The following is a 23,902-nucleotide window of genomic DNA, read 5'->3' as shown; positions in this document are numbered from 1 at the left end:
GAAAAATTAATTGGTCAAGAAAGCCAAAAGTTAAACTATTCTCTTTCTCTTTTCTCTCCTTTTTATTTATATATACACATGTATATATATTTGTACATATGTATATACATATATATGTATATATGCTATATATGTATATATTGTATATATACAATTCATTGTGATATATATGTATTTACAATATATGTGATATATATCATATATATGTATATATATCATATATTTGTATATATGTCATATATCAGATATATTGTATATATACATATATGATATATATCATATATAGAGAGAGGGCTTCATTGTGATATATATGTATATATACAATAGATATACAATATATATCACATATATTGTATATATATATATATCACAATGAAGCCCTCTAAAAACCTTATTATCTTTAAGAAGTTGTACAAAGAAGTTGCCACTTCATGAGTTCAGTGCAGCTTATGAATGCAGTGCGTCTTGATCAGTGTCACCCCTTTCAACATTCTCACTTATCCTTTCCCACCCACCACACTTTACTCTGAATTCTTGACTGTATTCTCCCCCCTCCTCTCCTCTTCATTCATCCTTTCCCCCTGCCCTCACCCTACTCCTTCCTTTAAAGTACTCACTTCCTGGTGTTTATTTGGTTGAACTCTGTCTTTCTAAAGAATTACAGTATTTGAGTTCTCCCTTGAATCTACCTTATTTCAATGAATACATTTCTATACAGTTGCATACCACCCAATGTATTTGCTTACAAGTTTATAAGTGAAGTCTAGCATCTACATAGAAGGGAGAACATGTATCATTAGTCTCTCAGGGCCTGACTTAATTCACTTATCATATTTTTTTCACAGTCTTTACATGCTTTTACACATGGTACAATATTATTCTTTCTAATTGATGAGCAAAATTCCATTGTGCATGTGTATCACATTTTCTTGATCCATTCATCCATTGAGTTGAAAAGGTGGAAGCAGAGAAGGAGGCATCTTCAGGAAAGATAATAGAGCAAATAAATTTGAATAAATTGCTTCATGTGAATGTACAGAAATATTATAATAAAACTCTTTAGTACAATTGGTGTAGGCTGGTAAAAGAAATTCCCTTCAACACAAATGATCCTAAGGAAATGTACCTGGAGTTTATTACAGGGATCCCTTCCTTCTGACATCTGACGCAGTGGTATCTAAAAAAGGCACGAATACCATAGGGGAGGCACAGAATAACCATGCAGATACAGAAATAAAATATTATAATGTGAAGATGTATCAATATGAAGATCCTTGGTACTCCTTGGCCAAAGAGTACAATGTGAAGATAGCTGAAAGCAATTGTACTGGTTGGAAGTGGATGGAAAGAAAGAAATTCCCTCAAATGGATGTTTGTAAGAGATGGAAAGCAATACTGAAATGATACAGTTAGAATGTGAAATGAGGGTGGTTGATTCCTCTTTTTCTTTCCTTCCTTTTCATTCATTCTTTTTGAATTATGGGGACACCCAATTTGGTTGTTCCTAAATCTCTCACAGTTACTATTTTGAATACAGCAAGATCCTTACCTTTTTCTTACTCTTTATTCAATTTTTATTTTTATTTTATGCCGGTTCTGGAGCTTGAACTCAGGGCCTGAGCCCTGTCCCTGAGTTTCTTTTCATTCAAGGCTAGCACTCTACCACTTGAGCCACAGCTCAGTTTCCTGTTTTCTGGTAGTTTAATTGGAGATGAGTCTCATGGACTTTCCTGCCCAAACTGGCTTCAAACTGCGAGTCTCAGAGCTCAGCCTCCCAAGTAGCTAGGATTACAAGCATGAGCCAACAGTGCTTAACTTCCTACTCTTTTATATTTATATGATTTTCTTATTGCTGGGGTAGGGACTTGACTTTTCCCTCTTCTGCTCCATTCTACCCTACACACTAACAGTCTCATTTGGTTCTGCCACCTTTATCTTCTCTTTATCCAAGACATTTAGCCATATTTCTGTTCCCAGTACTTCATTTGTACCTAAGTAGTTTCCAAGCATGTATCCTAAACATTGTCATTATTATTCTCTCACTGAACCTAATATCGAGTTTTGTGGAGAAAAGTAAGTAGAAACTTTAGAGTTTTGCTATTTTGGATTCCTTTCAATTTTTTCCTCACCTCATTACTTGAGATCAGTAGTCTTATCTTTTAACTTTTGGGGACCTATAAGGTTATTGTCAGTGAAGTTTACTCGTGATTGATTCATCACCTGGACATGTAAGTTCCAGAATCTTCTATGTCCTTGAGATAGCCAAAGTATTTGAACCTGAAGGTTCAGCAAGGGTTGTTGTATGAATAAAGGAAAACACACTAAGAACTCAAGCTACTTTCCAAAAGTACATATGAAATCTCATTGATTCACTTCAAAGCCACTTAACAGAGCCTGAATAAGTTGGCTTACACAAGTAGTGTAACAATACTGACTTTAGACCCTCGCATTTGAAATCTGAGAGCAGTAGGTATGTCCTGCCTGTTACATCTTTAGTACCTATGTACTTTTAGCAAACTTCTTGGAACAGTTTCTTAATTTGTAAAATTGTGATTAGTATCATCATCACAGGGCTATTGTAAGATTTTAAGGAAGAAATATATGCTAAGTGTTTCATATCGTTAGTATATAGTCTGAAGATAGTAAATCCTTAATAATATTGTTCTAGAAGTTAAAGTATTATTGTCTGAGGACCACAAAGTATTTATTTACTCAGTGTTTCTAAATTAAGGATCAATCTTTGGGCCAAATCTTACCCTCAATTTTTGTCCTTATTTCCCCCAAAGGAGATAGATATCTTCATTGATCTCTAGAACTTTTCTCTCCATCATGTAATCAATCCCTCTGTATCCTTGTTCAATACCTGCAGGGTAAACAGCTCATGTGTTTAACTCATCTGTGCTAATGATTTAATTTGTTTCTCCTCCCAAGTAACCTTTGCTTCTAACAGGCCATTTCTCAGTTTCAGTCAGGGCTTTGTGGGAATAAGCGACTAATGGAAGACGTGGGGGCATCTGACAGGGCCAGGGAGTGAGATGCCACCGGGCATCTCCTGAGGAGTTCTACATCATTCCACACAGAGAACCACTTAGCCTGCCTACAAGGCATTCTTGTTCTATAAGAATTAAATTGGTGTGAAATCAATACCAGATACTGTTGTTTCAAAGTTTACTCGTTGCCTTCTGGCTGCAGACCCAGAGTACGTGAAACAGTAAATGTTTACAGAATGTCTGGGTTGAAGAGGAGTGTGGAGCCGTGCATGGTGACACATTATCAGTGAACTTAGATACATTGGAGGCTGAGGCAGGAAGATTGTGAGTTCAAGACCAGCCTGACCTGGGTAACTTAGCAAGAGCCTGTCTCAAAATAAATAAGGAGAGAAATAGGAATAATAAATAAATAAAAACACAGGGAAAAAGGTGATTTTTCTAGCTTACCTTGAGAGGTAAGAGAATATCTGAGGAAAGATCATTTGACCTCAAAAAAGGAACACATAATTGACTCAAAGTAATTTTTTTTGTTGTTTGTTTTATAATCTTTCCCTTTTTTATACATTTTCTTAGGCTATAACAAAGAGCACATATCTCTCAACTAAACCCTATAATCTAGAGTGGAAAATAAGACAGCTTATCGACTAACATTGCTAACATATAGTGACATATGTCTCACATTGTGAGACACATAGAGTCTTTTGAGAGAATGCTTAAGTGTAAAGTTAAAACTATGATGGTGTGAAAAAATTGCAGGTATGTAAATTGAGAAAGACTTTCTGATATAGTCTAAAGGGTATTTTTTACATTCAAAAGTCAGAAAACCTGAAAGGTTTAATTTAACTAAGAAAATGCACAGGCATACAAAATCACACACAGAATTCTGAAGGATTATCAAGTCTGTGATTCATACTTTTAAATCTAGCAAATCAGTTTCCAGGTTAAGATCATTTAATCAAAGCTAGCCCCTTTATTTCTGGAAAAAAGAAATTAGAATTCAGAAGTTTACAAGTTTTTACCACCTGATTCTGAAAAAATTCTACTTACTGTAATTACCTTCAAAAAGAAAAAAAGAATGTGACATATATACAATTACATAGTTTTTACACTTATTAGAACATTTTTGATACAAAGCTGCAGCTTTATACATAGAATCTGTGGAAATTGCAGTCATAATTTTATGCATCAAGTGATGAGAAGAACTTTTCTTCTTTTAAATTTTGTGGACTCATGTATTAAATAAGTTCAATAAACAGATAAACAATGATATTATAGAAAATACAAACATTATAAGGATTTTAGATTATTTTCAGTAAGAAAAAATTCTGTTATTTTTCCAAAATATAGAACTGGATATCAATAAAACAGTAAAATAAGGCACAATGTTTAATAAGACAAAATTTACATAAAAGATCAGTTAATACAAGATTAAAATGTTTTCATATCTTGGAAGGGGTAGGAAGTACTCGAGGGAATTTCTTTTTGGAGAATTTACCATTATTATGTAATATTTAATTTAATATAGTAAACTTTATCTTATCCAGAAAGCAAAACTTTCTTCTTTTTTATATGTTTTTATTGTAAAAATACTGTACAGAGGGGTTACAGTTACATGAGTAAGGTAATGAGTACATTTCCTATCAAGCATTATTGCCTCCTCCTCTGTTTTTCCCCTACCATCCCTTCCCTCCCACCTCCCCAACTACTCCTCCCCACCCTACACCCATCCCCCAACTCCTGCCTGCTGAAGTTGTAAAGCTCGTTTTCAACATAGTGTCTTGTACATTTCATTGTTACAATGGCTCAACCTGTATCCCTACTTAAGCATTTTGTAAAACTTTATTCTTGAATAATATTGCTGAGTTACATTTATTTTTTTACTGTTAGACCTTAATTATATACTTAAAAAGACAGTCCTAATTCAAAACATTTCAAACATAGAAATTTCAAATATAGAAATTAAAAATTCAGATTATAAATAGTTATTTGACCAAAATAAAAGTACAATGTACTTAAAAAATTTTTTTGCCAGTCCTGGGGCTTGAACTCAGGGTCCCTGAGTCTCTCTGTGCCAAGGCTAGCGCTCTACCATTCAAGCCAGAGTTCTACCTTCAGCTTTTTTGTTTATGTGGTACTAAGGAATCAAATCCAGGGCTTCGTGCATGCTAGGCAAGCACTTTACCACTAAGCCATATTCCCAGCCCACGCTACAATGTATTTTCAGTATCCTCCATGAATACAATACTAGTTATTCTACAGGTTTCTCTCCCAGCTTTTGAATTTTGTTTTGCCTTCGTTGCTCATATATGCCTGGTGCTAGGAGCTAATAAAGTATTGGGACCTCAACCTTGGCTGTCTTTACCCCCACTGAGCTGGCTTCCTAGAGATGATAAGAATCCTCCTGGAATGCCCTCTTGAGACCACACTAACAGGAAGCAAATGTTTAATTATAGCCATCGTACAAGTCATATTAATAGATCCCATAAACTTGATTGAACCATACATATCTCCAAATTCTTTCTCCCCCACCCGAACTTTCTTAAACATCCCTCTAAGTGAATGTTATCAGTACAAGAGATGGAAGTTGGATTCAATGGTTCAATTGAATGATTCATTGGACCTGTGGTTAAATTTCTTGCTTTGGGAAGTTTTAATAACACATGGGACTGCATGAAGACATTACTAGAGCCCCGGCTCCCATGTCTGACACAACTTAAAACTCAAACATCATCAGCTTCAAAATGAAGCTGGCTTTGATGCAAGAATTTCTAATGTACCGATCTTTCAGCCTTCCAGTGGCCCAAGGTGCACTCATTAATCTTTTCTTTTCCTTTTTTTTGTTCAATTATATCCTCCTTTAATTATCTCAGCCAGCTTCCTGGCTTCAAATATAATCTATATTCACATAATGTCCAAATTCTTTTATTGACTCTCTGGAGCTACAGAATCATACATTTATTTCCTCACTCTTTCTACTTGGAGCCTCAGAAAACTCTCAAATTCAACATCCCTACCACTGACTTCCAGATCTTTCTCCCTAAAACTTTTCCATCCTTCATGTTTCCATTAGTGATGATTTTATCTTTTCATTAGTTCATGCCAACCATAGTAGAGTCATTTTTTTCCAATAAGGAAATGCTGTGGCTTTAGTTTGAGAATACATATAACATTTAATTCACTTCACAGCCACCTGGCTGCTACTGTTTGGAGCATAGCCAGAATCCTCCATCACTGGCCTTTCAGTCAACACCCCCTTAAGGGCTTCTGCCACCTTTGTTTCCTGTGTCAGTTTCCACACAGTAGCCTTGACCTTGTAAATCCGATCATCTCACTCCTCTGCCTAAACGCATTTCACTCCAACAGGACAAAGGCCATAATAGGGCCCAGAAGACCTGGTGCGCTCATCTCACTTCCTCTGCAGATGCTCCTGAGTGCTACAGCCACCTTGTGTCCTGAAGCTTGGTGGCCATGAGAGCTGAGTGCCTCAGGCTCTGTATCTCCGCATGAAATCACTCTCTTCTCTTTCAAGAGCTTCCTCAAGTCTGTATCTTAAGAGATGTGGCCCTCATCACCATGTTTAATCATCTTTTATTCATTTCACCTTCCCAGCCTTTCCATTTCTTTAGGCCTGCTCCATTCATTCTGTACCTCCACAATACTAATCCCTTACTAACACTGTACACGTCCATTTTATGTCTTGTGGTCCTGGCACTCAATTAGAATGTAAACAGGACAAGTGTCTTGGTTTTGTTCCTCTAGTTCCAAAAGGAAAAAGAAAATCCTAAAATAAATTTCACTACAAATGACCACAAAAGCAGTAGAGATGGGATTCATTTTGTGATGTATTTTTAAAATGATCATTCAATAGTTTCAACTCAACATATCAATTTCTGAGTACAATACATCTTGATCAGTGTTTAGACCTAGATAGTCTCTCTCAACTGCACCCTTAGCTGGTATGTGTTACTTCCAACTGATGTGAGGGTGAAAAATGGACTAGATCCTACCCAGACTGACCACTGCAGGCTGCTAACCTATAATCTCACAGAAGATGTTCTAATGGTATCTTTCTTTAGAAAGAATAAATCATTTATCCACAGGTGACTTAGTAATCTTTTTTATTTCCTTAAAAAATAGTGATAGTCTCCCCTTCTTTGGGATCATTTGGTACATTTCATTGGGCTCTCTGCTTGGCTCAATTACTTTTATTAGATGAAATGTTCTGAACTGATTTATCATTCTGTGTTAATGAGAGGCATGAAAATCACAAGGATATGCCCAAACACATTATTATAATAGCACAACATTTTGGAAATTATGATACTTTACATAATACAAGAATCACCTGAGTTCTGGAGGAACACCTGCTGAGGGAAGAGAAGACAGGCCCAGCAGATGACAGAGGCATGGAAAGCCATTTGTGTAATGTGGCTCTCATGCTGATTTGAAAAAAAAATAAAAGTAGTAAAGATGAGAATAATTCTCTGCCATGCCTTCATCATTTCTGAGTTTAGAGGCAGGTGTGAATATATAAATGGGGACAATTTTGCAGGTGTGCAATGGTCCATTTTGACAGCAACAATGAGCTATTTTAAGACTTATGTTTTGATAATCGACCTACCACTCAGTTTATGTGTCTGTGTGTGTGTATTTCCAGACACTTAGCAAAGCTTATATATAGTTTTATATATATATTTATATATAGTTATATATATAGTTATATATATAGTTATATATATTATATATAGTTATATATATATATATATATGTATATATATATATATATTCTTCTTACTGTAGCTTTCTTCTGTTCAGGCCTGTGAACACACTGCCCCTAAAATTACCTTCCAGAGCCAGCATAGTAGCATACCACTTCTCTAAGCATAAGGCTTTACCTTCCTTTTAAGTACTATCCTTTTTGGGGTAACCAAAGTAATTTAATCTGGGCAGGCTTCCTGATTGCCAATGACAATCTAATTTTTAGTCATACAACATTGCTCATACATGACCTGTCTTGTTCCAGTTCCATTCGTTGAGTTCCCACTAGAACTCTCTCCTCTGTCTAGCCAAATTGTACCACAATTTCTAGGAATCCTTCCTAGATCACCTCAGTCCCCACCAATGCCCTTTGTTCATGATTTAGAGCTTCCAAAAGTCTCCAAGTCCTAGAAAATCTCTCTTGGTGCTTTTGGAAATGAGTTAGCAGGTCATCATGTTTTGTCATTATGGGTTGTTCATAATCCAGATCGTAGTCTGAAGGTTGAATTGAAGAAGTACAGAGTCTGGCGGAAAATGTGCCTGGCAAGATTTCTAGTGGTTTTATCCATGGTGTAACCCCTGTGAATAATTAATTTATGCATTAATAAAATGAGTACCAGGAAGCTGGAACTCGTATTAGGGTGGGTGGGGATTGGAGGATTGTGATCGAGGAGTGGCAGACAAATGAAGAGTGAGTAGAGTCATAATATTCAATGCACATACATGAAAATGGGAGTAGGAAAATTGAAGGGATGGATGGGATGCGGAGAAATGGGGACAAGTGACGAAAGTAGTGATGTTGACCAAGATGCCTTGTGCGCATAAACCGACATGTCGAATTGAAACTCCTGTGTATAACCACTTAAAGATGATATAGTTCCTGAGAATAAATAACAAATACCTGGGGGAGGATGATGAAAGAAAGGGGTAAAGTGATTGAGGTGATGGATTCTATTTAAATATTTTCATTATCTTTAACTAGTTAAGCAAAGTCACTAAAGCCATTTGTGAATACGAAGTCATTTGTGATCACTGTCACCCCTTTCAGCATTCTCACCAACCCCTCTGGCCCATGCTTTCCCTCACTTTTCTTGATTTTAGGTCAGTATTGAATTTTTGTTGCCATTTAACAAAGCAATTTATGTGTATAATGCATCTTGATCTGTGTCATCCCTTCAACATTTCCACCTCCCTCCCAACTACCTTTTCCCTTCTATGTCTCCATGGTGTGGTAGGGCGGTGATGAATTGTAATCCTAAATGGACATGTTACCTTGAACACATCTTGGTACAGCTAGCTTTTGGAAAATAATAAAATATTTGATGAAGGAACATAAAAGATAAAGGAAAGGGAATTCTTGGTTACTACCTACAGCTTTTCATCCCAACTCCCTCCTGAGAAAATATTCTCCAAAGAGGTTTTACTGCAAACTGAAGGGCTATTGGTCCCCGAACCAATAGTAAGAAAAAAGAAAATAAAAACTAGATAAAAATAAATTTAAATCCATGGCCCCCTGGAGAGGAGCATCCCTTGGGATGTTGCCCCTGAACTCTTATCTTCTGTTTGCCTTTTTTCTTAAATGACTTCAAAAACACAGTCCCTTAGGGTTTGATTGCTTGGAAGCCTTTGGCTTTAGGGACTAAATGGAGGGAAGAGAATGTTTTTACCAGGATAATAATTATCTCTCTTTCTTGTCCCTGTTATTTTACTTTTTTTTATTCCCATGGGGACTCTGGAAACATCTGTATTCAATGCAGTGGAGTGGGAGAGTATGAGGTACAAACACACTTGTGTCCTAACACTCACTCATAACTGAGGTTGGAGGATAGGAAGGAAGACAAAAAGAAGCTCATGGTATTGATTAACACACCTGCAATCACAACACTTCAGGGTCTCTCCCAACAAGCCCAGAGCTACAAGGTAGGGCGGATGCAGAAGGATTAGAGAAAGGTAAAATGCCGAAATTTCTGTTCAGCCATTTTGAGGGGAGTCACCAGGCATTTGTCAAAGGAAGTCTACACCTCTCAAACACATGCATCTGTAGCAGAAAAACTAGGATCCTCTGTCTTTGCACCTGGGTTCTTAAAACTTATGTATTTATTTACTTTTTCTTTATCTGCCACCTAAGAGCAGAGCAAAGACTTTTGGAAGAGAGAATTTTCTTCCTGGGCATGCATTATCCTGTTCTGTTCTAATCATTTCAATATTCAAAAACCAGAGTTATAGGAAAGGCTCACATAGGAAAAAGAACAGCCAAGTTGCTGAGGGCTGTTGAATTTTTAATCCCCTAACATTTTTCTCCCCATTCTCTATTTAGTGTCTACTTCCAAAGCCCTCGAGAAAGGGATTGTGTAAACTCCATTCATTGGCAGTCATTCAAAAAAAAAAAACTTCATCTTGTTGTAGCATGACTAGGGAAAACCCAACCGTGAATTTTTAGAAGAATTGTGTTGGGAGTCAGTAATGATGTGAGAAACTTAGTGTTTTATATTGGGGGGGGGTGAGAAATATAGGTATAAAAACAATGGCTCAGTGATTATAAAATAAGCAGGTCTCAGTCTACAGTTTCTAAGACCCTCATTACTATGGTTTCATCCAAGCCCCCTTGCTAAAAGATGGCTAGAGTTTTACCCAGGGAATCCCCTGTATCTACCTGTGCTCCCCTAGGACCAGTGTTCACTTATTCATTTCCCCAACCTCCAAAAGTTCTCACCTCTGCCCTGTGGAGATAGAATGTTCTGTCCTTTCTCAAAAGCCTTAAGGCATTTGTTGTGGAGGTGAACCAGGAAAGAGGGGCTCCAGCACCTTCCCAGTCACCAGGGATCCTCATCTGTTTATCCACAACTCCTAATCTTTCTCCTGACCGCCCAAGGATAGGTGAGGGGGCAGCCTTACAATAGGTGAAAATTCTCTTCAGTTGGATTTTCTCACCCTAGCCACCTTGTGCCTTTAGCAGTCTATCGAAAATCTGAATTGGTTTCTCTTGCCAGTAAGTACAGTCTTCAGGGGTGTCTGATCCAGGTAAGATCTTTTCTTTGCGGAGGATTCTTACAATTTTGGGATTACCATTTGCTGCAAAACTTCAGCTGTCTGGTAAAATAAAAATAGTTGTCATTTGGCAGATGGTCTGGTATTTTGTTTTGTTTTGGGTGGTTGATAGGGATTGTCTGGCTTAGCTTTCTCCATCCTAAGTAGAATATAAAACTTACCTGTTAAGTTTTATCCCATCAGAGGGCTTTGCTTCCTGGGCTCTGAAAAATACTAGTTCTTTCTCATTCATTCAGCTTTTAGATGATAACAGCTTCTTGTTCCAGGGTTCATTCCTTGTTTACTGTTTGGCTTATTAGTGTTTTTTCATAAGCAGCACCATCAAAGCTCATACACAATAATCCTATTGTTTAAATACATAGAGATATTCTTCCTGTCTTCATGATGGCCACATTACTATGTCACCATTGATAAAACATTTAAAAATCTTTCTAGTTTTAATTTTTGTATCTGTCACATATAGAAATGCATGACTTGTGTATGGACTAGTTGATCGATAATACTTTTTTTTTTTTTTACAAATAACAGATCAACTCAGAACATTGCAAATTTATCATTTTGAAATTCATGTACCTATGTAACTTGCCTACATGGGGTGTGGCTTTTGAGAAATTCATGTTTTGGAAGAATTATTCAGTTCTTGTAGGACTTTAGTGTAGCGTTTTAAAAAATTCATTATTTATTTATTTATTTTTAAAAATTTTTATTGTGAAAATACCATACAGAGGGGTTACAATTACATGGGCAAGGTCTGTGTAGCCTTTTTAAGGCCTAAGATTGCTAATCTTCTTGGAGATTCAGACAGTCATGGAAAGAGGAAGAATTCTTGTGGAAAGCTGATGATGTTGTTTTTGAAAGATGCCAAGAAATAGGAGTGCATTTAGTTCCAGAGACTGAGCATTTGTAGCAAAAATGGTCAAAAAGCCCAGAGAAAACTGTTCTTTTTCTTAGCATTAGACAATTCCCACCCACAGGGTTAGATCCATAGATTTCCATCTCTTTAGTGACTAGAACCACCTTACAGCCGTATAGGTATCTACTTTCATCATTGGACAAGCAATTTAGAATTTTTGTAATCTAAGGATTAACAGTGGAGTAGGCTTTGTTAGTTCCCCCACTGAATACTCAATTTTAGGCTGTAATTGGAAAGATTTCCAGTAATTTGTGGTAGCTTTATTTAGTAAAAGTAATGGAGATGATCTTTTTGTTACTTTATTCTTTTGCTAGGTCTTCGTAGCCTGTATTTGGCAGGGGTGTTAAGACAATCTATAGATAACATAATGCATCTTGGATGAGGTTTGCCTTTGTGACTCAATTGCAAAAGGGCTGAAAGTATGCATCTTACAAGCTATTTACTCTGTCTAGGAATTGTCTGACCTCATTTCTCTTCATATTAAATGATAGAATCATATTCCAGTCAATGAAGAGCTGGAGTTAAGTTGTCTGAAATTAACCCTTCCATATTTTCTGAATTTCTAATTTCTAAATCAATGCTAAATAGTAAAAATGAGACATCATAAAGGAAAATTGTGCCAAAATGATGCACTTTATATGGATACTTATTTTTTTTCTTTAAAAAAATCCAGCTTTTCCTTTCTTTAGTTTAGATCAGAGACAGATATCCTAACTTCCACATAAAAACACACAATGGGCCCAAATCCCCCAAATTTAGTGCATGATATTTACAAAAGCCTTGATAGACAGATTCCTTAACAGATATAAGTAAATGTAAAAATGGTCTTCAACAGTCTGTGTCATTCCAAAAAGTAATCTAATTTAGCACCTTTATGAGTCAATAAGGATGTGACAGATATTCTAAGACTCTTTGAAAGATGCAAAGGAAAAACATAATGGCATATGTCTTCAGCTTGTACTGTTTGCAGTTCAATTGTAGATTGAATAATATCATAAACCTGAAATTTTTGTCTAAACCCTATGGCAGTTTTAGAAGTAAACCATTGACTTCTGCAAAGAATAAGAAACAAAAGCATTATCTGCTAATATCCTGAAGCACATTGGTTTTTTGATTGATACTAGAATCATGAGACCTGAAGTTCATTCTTGGCTCTCCTATTATGTGGTGATATTAACCTGTATTTTGTTTATATGCTTATAACATTTAGAAGTTGGGTTAGGGTATGACTCTACTGGCTTGGAAAGCTACTGCTGGATTGTGATGAGTGTGTGCATTTTGTTTCAATAAACATAACAGAAACTTGACACAGCACAAACGGTTGGTTGCAGTTTGTTAGGACTAAATAATGGGGTTCAATATGAAGCCATAGCTCCAAATAGAACTTGTGCTTATCCGGACATGTCACTATCTTGCTTCTTCAGTAATTTAAGTTGTATGCTTAGACTGATAAACAGCTTGATATAAATAGCTAACCATTGGTACTGACCAACAAGTAGTATAATAACTATTGCAGATTTATTTTATTTCATTGCTTTTTTTCAGAACATTATTTTTTAAATTCCTGCTGACATACTCATCTTTTCAGGCATAGTTTCACAAAGCCAAGAATTCCATACATTTAAAAATGTCTGATAACTCTATTCCTAAAGGAATTTTATCTATATTAAATCCAGATAAAAATTTCCACATCCATACAGGATACAAAAAAATATACAGAAGGAAATGTCTTTCTTATCCTACCAGCTATTTTTAAAAATGCTTGGTAGTATACAAAATATTGTGTTACTTTTTATTTTTTACCAAAATAAACTAATAGTACAAGGGAGTTTCATTGTGATAACTCTATAGACATACCTTGAACAAGTTTATCTCCTTCACTATATTTTCTTAGCTATATCCTCCCTCTTCCCACATTCCATTTTCCATACTGTCTTTGATGGATTTCATTATTCTATCTATCTATCTATCTATCTATCTATCTATCTATCTATCTATCTATCTATCTATCTATCTATTTTCATATACCTTGTATATACATGACCCATCATCATCATCATCATCATCATCATCATCATCATCATCATCATTTTAGGTTTAGAATTCACATATGAGCATAAATACATAACACACAGCTTATTTCATTCAACAAAATCATAACTCTTTCTTTAGCTTATCCATCCAATTGTGAAGTTTGCCAGGCATACATTTCATATGGTAGCATTCTGCCAGGTGGAAAGTCTGGAAGAAAGAGCTGTTTGATTTTTGGCTGAGCCAATGATGAAGAGATTTTTATCTGTATGAGTCTTTTAAGAAGAAATGAACTAAATTTTGCTGAGCTTTAAATGCTGAGTCTAGGTTAGCACACCAACTTTTGAATAACTATGAATCCTAGACATAAAGAAACTATGCATTTCTTTGCAAGCTCTTATCTGAGGCCTCCATTGGCTATTCATAGGACACACGGGACAGAAGAGGAGACTGAGGCTGAGACCCTCTGTGGTATGGCTAGGTAGGCTGGCGGCTGAATGCAGTGTCACTCAGGAACAGACACACACCTCTGTCTGCGTACACGACTACGGGAAACACGTGTCTTTACCAATGGGCGAAGGTGTGCCAGACCGTTCAGATCTGGGCCTGCTTAGTTTCCGTTTGTTTGCATATGAAATCTTTAAGATTATGTGTGTATATCTATCTGTGTTTCAATTAAACATTAACTATAAAATACTAATGGGAAAAATAAAACACTTGGGTGATGAATAACATACTATCAAACCTGGAAAGGAGATAATAAATTTTAAAAGATAGAAGATATAAAATACAGGGCCAGTAGGTGGCTCAGTGGTAGAGTTCTTGCCTGGTATGCTTGAGGCCCTGGGTTCAATTCCTCAGCACTAAATAAACAAAAAGCCAGAAGTGGCACTGTGGCTCAAGTGGTAGCTCTAGCTTTGAGCTGAAGAGCTGAGGGACAGTGCCCAGGCCCAGAGTTCAAGCCCCATAACTGACAAAAAAAAAAAGATATAAAGTATAGAGTAGACAAACCTTAGTGAATGGGGGCAGAAAGTTTAGAAGATGAACCCAGAAAGTTTAAGGTAGGTCAGATAATACCAGTGACAATGAACGTGGAAATAAAACAGGATTGGTGGAAAGTCTGTATGAAAAGAGGGTTTAGCTTACTCTCAAATCCCTCTGATCCTTCAGAGATGGGAAAATTATTTTCTCCCACATGGCAGATGATTATTGGACATTTATTTTATGGCTACAATAAACTTGGGAACAGCTAAACAACTTAGTCAGGAATAACATTCTGAAAATGGTATATACACACTGAACTCCCAGAATACAAGCAGTCAGCTTTGTACCATTTAGTAAGTGATAACTTTGCTCTGCAGCTACAGTGGTTTGGGATTTGGATAAACACTCAGAGCCAACACACATCCTTAAGAAATCAGACAAGAAAAAGCTATGATATTTCACAATGTTAAACAAAAAGGGCCTAGGGATAGCCACCTGATTCTTCAGGCTGATTTCAGAACTTCCCAGCCACTGCAGACGTAGGAAGCACATGGACAGAAAAGACAAACACATGCAAGAATGATACCACATGAAATGTATTCCTGGCAAAGAAAACTCTCAGGCCCTGGATAGCTCTTCAATTCATTCTTCCTCAGTGATGCTCCCTTTGGGGCCATATGAGTAGTGGTCCATCTGGAGTTGAGCTGTGAATAGTCTTGGTTACCAGTTATTCATTGCAGTCCCAACAATAAAATATTCATTCTTCCTTTGGTGCATAGTTATCTCAGCTGAAAACTTACTTCTCTTGGATAAGCATACAGTTAAATCCCCCTAGTTAATATTACAGAGGATTTACTCTTTCATCCAAATAGCCAGACATCATTCTGAGACAACATCCAATGGCTTCTCAGGATTTTCTATGTTGTTTCAGCATAGATATTGATGTTAGTTTGGCCCATATTTCTCTTTCAGGGATCAGTTATGAATAGTCTTGGAAGGTATAGTGTCTCATCATAAGCAAGGGTAAGGATTTCAGTTATCTAGTATAAAAAAGTTAGCATCTGCTTTCAAGAGAGAAGTTAGCCATACTTATTCTCTATAAGAGATTCTGACTTTCCTAGGCTCTTGAACCTCTCAACGGACTCTGTTGAAAACCTGTGGGCATCCATCAGACAGAATCCCAGTGATACTCAGAATCTCAATGTTGCTAAAGTTGAAATAAACCAATCTAATCTGTACTGAAATCATGCCTAGCACTTCCCAGGAGTCTGAAACTTAGCATTTCATCAAGGGATTCTACACCACAGATTCAGATATCACCAGAACCTACAAATGTTATATATTCAATATAAGCATCCTATGATCCCTGGGCATACCCTCCTGTATTCAGGTATTCAGAGATCTGAAAGCATTAGCTCTTTAGCAGTTATTTAGTTAAAGCCTTAGGAGCAGATCCAAAGACATGAAATCAAAGCTCTAGATTGTTTCTCCATTTTGTTGATTTTAATATTTAATGAGAACTGAAGACTTACATAGGAAATAAGCAAGGAGCTATTAACATTTACATGTGTTTGAATATATCTTGATATACAGACTCCATTTTTATTCTTTTTTCCTCCTCATTTGATTCCAGCAAGTATCATTGACCTAGAGTAATGATATGGCAGGAAAGAATGAGAAAGACTTTCTTTATTCTTTTTACTTTGAAAAGCTTAACATAGAGCTGTGGATTGCACAGTATTTCTGTAAGTCAAATACTAAAATAACCTAAACGTTTAATAAATGACTGATGGAATAAACTGAAGTAGAGTCACTAAAAAAAGACTTTAGATCTGTAAGAAATCATATACCATTACAAAATTTTCTTCAGATTGTATTACTATATGGAGAAAGGAAGAGGAAGAAAAGTGCAGTTTTCTGACACACAAGAAAGGCTCATGCACATACCTAAATACTATTTTTGCTTATATTAAAAAATCAACTTAAGTGTCTATTTTTTTAAAAAAATTAATTAGGGGAAGAAGTATGGAGTATGTTAAAGTGAATATGGAATAAACCCTTGCTTCTCTGAATATACCTTTTTTGCCAATAATTTCACTTTTAGAATTATGTAAATATTTTACCTAATTTGAAAACATAATTCAGTTTTAAAAAAACATATTTAAACATATGAAGTATAAAAAGAAACAAGACCATATGCTTTTATTTTTATATTCAATTGGTAGCACACCATAGAGAAGCTAAGCTAGGAATTTTAAAGTGCAGTAATCTGGCTGTAATTCCTGGCACGATGTTACCTGAGAACACATAAAACCGGGGAGGGAAAAAAAGACTTTTAGTATCATATTGTTAATGATGGTTGTTGGTATTCTTATAGAAGATTAGTGTTTGGATACTGTGGATTGAAACAAAGGTACATTTTTACCGACATGGCTGCAGTCCAGGATTGAAGCATAGCCATAACTTATTAAAATTTCTTGTGTACGTATTCAGGATTATTAAAAAAAACTCATTGTTTTGAAAACTGACAAAGAGTAATTAGCATTTACCTTACTTAATTTTCCCACTAATTGTATATTAGGATAATCAAATTGTTAATGAACCTTCTAGAATTATTGCAGCCAGTGAGCATGGAAAGAAGATAGAACTAAAACATGCTCATTTTGCTATAGTCCTTTGACAAGCAAATAGAACCAAATGGTCCCCATGGCTACTTGTGACACAAAACCATAAGAAACATTTGGTAACTATGGGTAGAAGTACACAGTTTTAATTTCTATTTTAGGCAAAGGTATTGATCCTGAATCAGAGTAAATGTACAGTAACTGCTAAAATTCAGTATGCTAAGTGATATTACATGGTTTGAATCACCAAACATAAATTGTAAAAAGCACAACAGTTTAAATGACCGGTTTTTTTTTAGCAATCAAGTAAGAGAAGGAAGATGAAAGGGAGCCAACACAAAGAAATGAACTCTAGGGGGAAAAAATCTAACAAACAAGTGAACTTTGTTAGATTTTTTTCAGATTCAAGTTGACTATTCAAAGTTACTATTTCTTGCTTTGCAACTTCTCTTCTTGATCTATACTCCACCTTGTCTATTAACCAAAATATATACCCCCATACATGCAAGTGTGTGCATTTCCACACACAAACAACACATGCACACATATCATTGAGATAAAACACAAGCTGACAAAGAATTTATTTTTTTTACTAAATTGTTACTTACAGATTTTTTGAAAGACAAGCTTCTTAAGTTACACATTTTATACAATAAATGAAACCTAACTAATAAATGAAATGAAGTAATAAATTTATGAACATTGAAATTAATGATTTTAAAAATAGAATTTTTTGACAGAAGCTGACATCAATTATTTCTTAAAACATAAATATACTTAGTTCTAATAACTGAAACCCAAATTGTATAGTCTCATACATGCTCACAAAATCTATTATTCACATATCTGTGAAATAATTTGACTCTCATGTGGCATAAAATCTGAAGCTATGTATTGAATATGTGTCTATATTCTTGTCCTTTGTCTATAGTTATTCAAGTATCTCTTTGGTACCAACATGATGGACAAACTAGATACAAAGGAAAGCAATGAAATCACATGTTAATATTTCATTTTAGGAGACTACACATGTGATCTAGAATATGCTTAACACACCTCAAAAAGAAAACAAAACACGGAGAAACACATTTAGACATTGTATGTACCAACTTACCCCACAGAACCCAGGCTTCACAATGAACAAGTAGTGGAATGAAGGCCCTTACTGTATCACGCACAATCAGGAGCCCAATAGAACCATTGTGACAACAGGATGGGTGAAAAGAGGCACAAAACACCCTTGCTATTGCAAATGAGCTGCCTTACTGCATCTCAACAAGACATCCAAGCTGGACTTTCCCATAGAAAGCAAAGGTTTGATTTGTGTGTGTGTGTGTGTGTGTGTGTGTGTGTGTGTGTGTGTGTGTGTGTGTGTGTGTGTGTGTGTGTGTCTGTGTGTCTGTGTGTCTGTGTGTGTTTGTGTGTGTCTGTGTCTGTGTCTGTGTGTTCAGGGCTTGATGTCAGGGCTTGCGTGCTATTCCTGAGCTCAAGGCTAATGCTGAGCTCCAGGCTGATTCAAGGCTAAAGCTCTACCAGTTGAGCCCCTGCTCCACTTCTGGCTTTTTGGTGGCTAACTGGACATGAAAGTTTCCTGGACTTTCTTTCCTGGGCTAGTTTTGCACCATGATCCTCAGATCTCAGCTTCCTAAGTAGCTAGAATTACAGGCATGAGCCACTAGCACCTGGCCAAATATTCGATATTTACTGCTTATGAAAAATCAAACTTCCAGCTCTGCTTAGATGAGTCTTCTAAAACTATAATTAGAAGTTTCTTAGTAATGAAGGCAGATAATCATGTAATTAGAGTGATTATGTGTTTGTTTCTATGTCTATATACATACCCTATATATCTTTAGTCTTGGTATAATTATTAATAACTAACCTTTTTAATCTCAGAGTTATATTTTGGATAATAAATCATGTATGATTATATTTACATCAATAAACATACAGTTTTCATATTACTTCAGAAGTCATAGTATTTAATGTGTCTTTCTTTAATATTTCAGTTTAACACATTGCCAGAGCAAATAGCAACTGACTCGCATGGTGGCCCCCAGTAAGGGAGTTTGGTCTCTCCTAAAGAAGGCCAAGTAGATCTTGAAAACTCTCTGCTGGGGAAAAATAACCCTTGAAATTCATAATGCTCTTGGGCAGACATGGACATGATCTTTTTCTTTTTCTTTTTTTTTTTCCTTTCTGGTTTGCTACAAGAAAGGAAGGAAGCAAAGGTTTGAGCAGGGAATTTCTAAGGGCAAATATAACCTTTGGTTTGATGCACGGTAAGCTGACAGTTAAAGGTGTATCATGCTAGATAAATGTCAAAAGCCAAGTAAGAGCCTTGATAATAAGCTGACCAGAGGTTTAAATCCAGAACCCTCAGGTGGTAGGCGGTAGGGTAGGATTAATCTTAAAAACAAATTTAACCTCAACTGAAAGTGTCTTAGGTGACTTACCATGTTTTAAGATATACTAAACTCAGGGTTGGAGCCTGTTTATTGTGGAGAAGAGAGAAGGAAGTGGCACTAATCCAGGCGGGATAAGATAACCCACTTGTGCCAAGATTTTGTGTTTATTTAGACTTAAACATCAAAGAATGGAAGGAAACCCAGTCCTAGTCTTGTGTACTAAATCATGTTTGCCCAAGATTCATACACTGAAATCCTTATCCCAGCACCTTAGCATGTGACTGTTTGGGAGACAGAGCTTATCTACAACGAGCCTTTAGAAGTTCATTAGGGTGGGTATAATGCAATAAGACCCGTACTTCTTTTAAACAAAAATAATATAAAGGGGTTATAGTTACATAAGGAAGGTAATGAGCACTTTTCTTTTTGAACAGTGTTACCCCCTCCTCATTTCCCCCACTCCTCCCCCACACCCCTCCTTCCCAAGTTGTGAAGCTCATTTCCAACATAGTGAGATCCTTAAGCCTGGCCTAGAAATGAAAGGATTGGACAATCCTTCTTTCACCATGGACCTGATCGCTGCTAGGACCCTGCTCTGGTTCTCTTCCCCTCTATTCTAATTCTCTAGCTTACAATATGCAGAAGCCAGACCAGGGAGGCTTGATGGAAAGTGTGATGGTAGACGTTCCTATGGATCTCCTTTATTTCTAGCAAGAAGAAATTCGTGCGATGTTGGTGTAACCGAGACACAGAAATCTGACCGAGCACTCATGTTGGCAAAGTGACAATGACACTGCCCTGCTTCTGCTTCATTCACTTTGTGTCCTTTGTTACCTTTTCTATCGGCTGACTTAAAAAAATGTATGTGTGGCCTTAATGGTCACGAAGAAAAAAAAACCCAACTGTTATATAATCTTTTTTTCATTCTGCCACAGGATCATAGTCTCACCCTGATTGTGGTGTGTGTGTGTGTGTGTGTGTGTGTGTGTGTGTGTGTGTGTGTGTGTGTGTGTGTGTGTGTGTGTGTGTGTATGCATGCCAGTGCTGGAGTTTGAACACAGGTCTTCAGTACTGTCCCTTAGCCTTTTCACTCAAGGCTGGTACTGGCTTCTTGGTGGTTTAATTGGAAAGAAGAATCTCATGCACTTTACTTCTTGAGCTGGCTTTGAACTGTGATCCTCAAGCCTCAGCCTTCTGAGTAGCTAGGATTATAGACATTAGCCACCAACATCCAGCTCCAAGTGACTATTTTAACTTCTGCAGGATGCAATTGACTATTTTATGTGGTAGAATTAAACCTTTAAAATGAAAAGTTTCTTTTCTATTTTATTTTATTTTATTTTATTGTGAAGGTGATATACAGAAGGGTTATAGTTACATAATTAAAGTATATTTTCTATACTTGGAAATTCTAGTATGGGATTGCCAATCAACTGTCCAAAATGATCCACTCAAATTTTAGGGTTACAAAATATTGTAAGAAGAAAGGCCTTGAAGAGTTTTGTTCACCTTAAAGAAAAAAAAATACATACTGAGTTGACTCCAAGGGGGTCTTTGGATTAGCTAATGTACCAAGCAGTGATTTGGGTAGATGACCTTTGAGAGTGTAGGGCCTTGTAGAGAGCTGACTGGAATTTAAGAGCTCAACTCCTCTTGTAGTAATCTTCCTGCAGTAGTGTTGCTTCTTTGTGTCATGCTGGGTTTGCTAGTAATAACAGTCCAGTATTCACACTGGAGATTAATCAAATCTGGGTCTTGGTTGCCTGCTGTCACTTGCTTACAAGACTTTCTGGGCGATTCCAAAACTAAGATGGTTGAATTACCAAAAGCAATACCTTTCGGCTTTGAACTCTCCCCTAAGCCTGTGGTGCTCACACAGTAATACAAACATAGGAACAGCTTGACCTGTAGAGATACAGTGTGTTTTAATGTCTATTAAGAGCTCAGGAGATGCTAAACTAGCATGGGGAGGATCTACCAGCTCATTCCGATGATGCCTTGCTGGACTGAAAAGGAAATGATTTTTGGGGGTGGAAGGAGGGGGGATTAGCTTCTTCTCTGCCTGTAACAGGGCCATACAGAATACAAAACCAATCACTTTTCATACTTAGTACATCTGAAAGCTTAGGCAGCCCCTTCCAAAAATGGCGTGGGTTGTACATTACTCTGGTGACCAAACGATAGATTTTCCTTCTTCAGTGGGAGTACTGTTCCCTTGTCTCACTACTCCATGAGTAAATTTAGCTGGCTGACATATTTCTCACAAACATTCTACTAAACCATCATATTTCTATATCCCAGGTGTGAGACTTGGAAGAAGAATTCATGACAATATCATTACAGCCCAAGAAATCCAACAAGTGAAACAAAACATGTTTTTAAAGTAAGATAAAGAGTAGTGAAGACAAAAACAGAAGCTTTTTCTATTCCAAATATTTTATATTCTGGTTCTGTGGGTTTGGACACTGCTTACTTGTTAGAATCACCTAGGCAGCTCTGCCAACCCCCCTGTCCTGGGTCACTCTCCCCCAGAGCCAAAGGCAATGACTAGTAGCTAAAATCATCAACTACAATTGTGATCATGCATGTGTATGTTTTTAAAAGCACCATATTAAATTGTAATTCTTGTTATAACTTTGGAAACAATTGTGAAGCTCTCAAGATGTATATGCATCATGTGTTAATATACTAGCAGTTGAGAGGATGAGGCTATCCATTGCTGAATTTTTTTGAATTCTTAACCCAAGGAACATGAAACATGTTCAGTAAACAGTAAATACATCCAAGGAAAAAAACCTGCATAAACTTCATCCATATGTAGTAAGCTGATCACAATTGAAGACTCCATCCATAGAATTACATGAATTATCATTCTCCTACAGAAACCCCTTGGTCAAACTGTCAGCTCTTTGCCTTCTCAATGTGAGCTTATCATCCTAAGCAGGATCTATGTCACTTCAAAAAGCACAGATTATCTAATTTCTCAGAGTTAGAATGGCCCTATATAATGTCCCAATATGTCAGATTGTCCCTGGAGAAGGCTTCAAGGTGAATTGTTAAAGAAAGGAGACACATAGTACATGGATGGAAATAACAGGTTGAGAAAAATCACAGGTGAATGGACCATGGGAAATGTCGGGAGAAGTCAGGAGAGAAGTGGGTGGGGATGAAAGATACAAGTATGAGCAAAGCCCATGGAGGAGCCTCAGCCCATGCAAAGACCTAATAGATTCAGGGTTAAAAGTTGTTCAGTGTTTTCATGACTAGTTGTCAATTTGCTCATATATTCTTCACAGAGTGAACCTGCTTACTGGTCAGATAGGGAGAAGTATCATTTCCACAATAGAGATTCAGAAGAAAAATAAGATGTTCTTTGTAGACTATGGATTATAGTCTTCCTGGTGGTATACTCTAAGACTCAGACATTTGAGCAACTTGGGTACTGTTTAAGAATTCCAGCTTTAGATAACTTGTCTCCTCCCAAAATGAAACCATCCCCAAAATATGTTTAAAGGAAATTCACAGCTTTGACAACAGACTAGCTCTGTTCCCACCCCTGTATTCATAATGCATAAGCTTCTCAATAACAGAAATCACATCTTCTTTTGTTTTTGCCAAATAATTCTAAATCAAAGTCTTCATACTGTAAGCAGTGATTATTTTGCTCGTTAGTTTGAAACAATTTATATTCTAACTAGACTAGCAATTAGAGAAAAGAAGATCATGGAAAGAATTTCTAACTGTAACCATGATTTATCTTCAGCAATAAGGCAAAAATGACGACTCTTAGTGTAGTTTAAAATCTTCTAAGTCTTGACAATGAAATAGTCTTTTATGAAGAAGGGGAAAGTTTATAATGGTCAGTAGAGCTTGTCAACATTTTTGGATATGTGGTAAAAAGTAACAAAAGGCATAGAAGTATAAGGTTTTGCATAAATAGTTGTTTCAAATGTCACAGAAACAAATAATTTGTGTAAGTCTGATAATACTCTTTTATAAACCAGCACCTCATTAAGACCAGCACAGTACCTCCTTAGCTAGTTGAAAACCACTTTATTGTCTATTTTATGGGTTCATTCCAGTGATTTTCAATCTTTCAAGGGAATTGTTTTGCATCAAAAATGGAAAAGCTTGAAACATTTTGAT

General features: G+C 36.4%; 1 long non-coding RNA gene across 1 annotated transcript in view; it reads left to right on the top strand.

The window, feature by feature from the left end:
* Nucleotides 1–23,902, top strand: part of LOC138831984 (uncharacterized) — a 77,131-nt gene that overhangs the window by 49,318 nt on the left and 3,911 nt on the right. Inside the window, exon 2 of the long non-coding RNA XR_011373473.1 lies at nucleotides 22,058–22,139. This is a non-coding gene — a long non-coding RNA (uncharacterized lncRNA). The remainder of the gene's footprint in view (nucleotides 1–22,057; nucleotides 22,140–23,902) is intronic.

The sequence above is a fragment of the Dipodomys merriami genome, unplaced genomic scaffold, assembly GCF_024711535.1.
Source record: "Dipodomys merriami isolate MVZ:Mamm:240054 unplaced genomic scaffold, mDipMer1.0.p SCAF_2, whole genome shotgun sequence".
Taxonomy (NCBI): domain Eukaryota; kingdom Metazoa; phylum Chordata; class Mammalia; order Rodentia; family Heteromyidae; genus Dipodomys; species Dipodomys merriami.
This window is presented reverse-complemented; position numbering and strand designations above follow the sequence as displayed.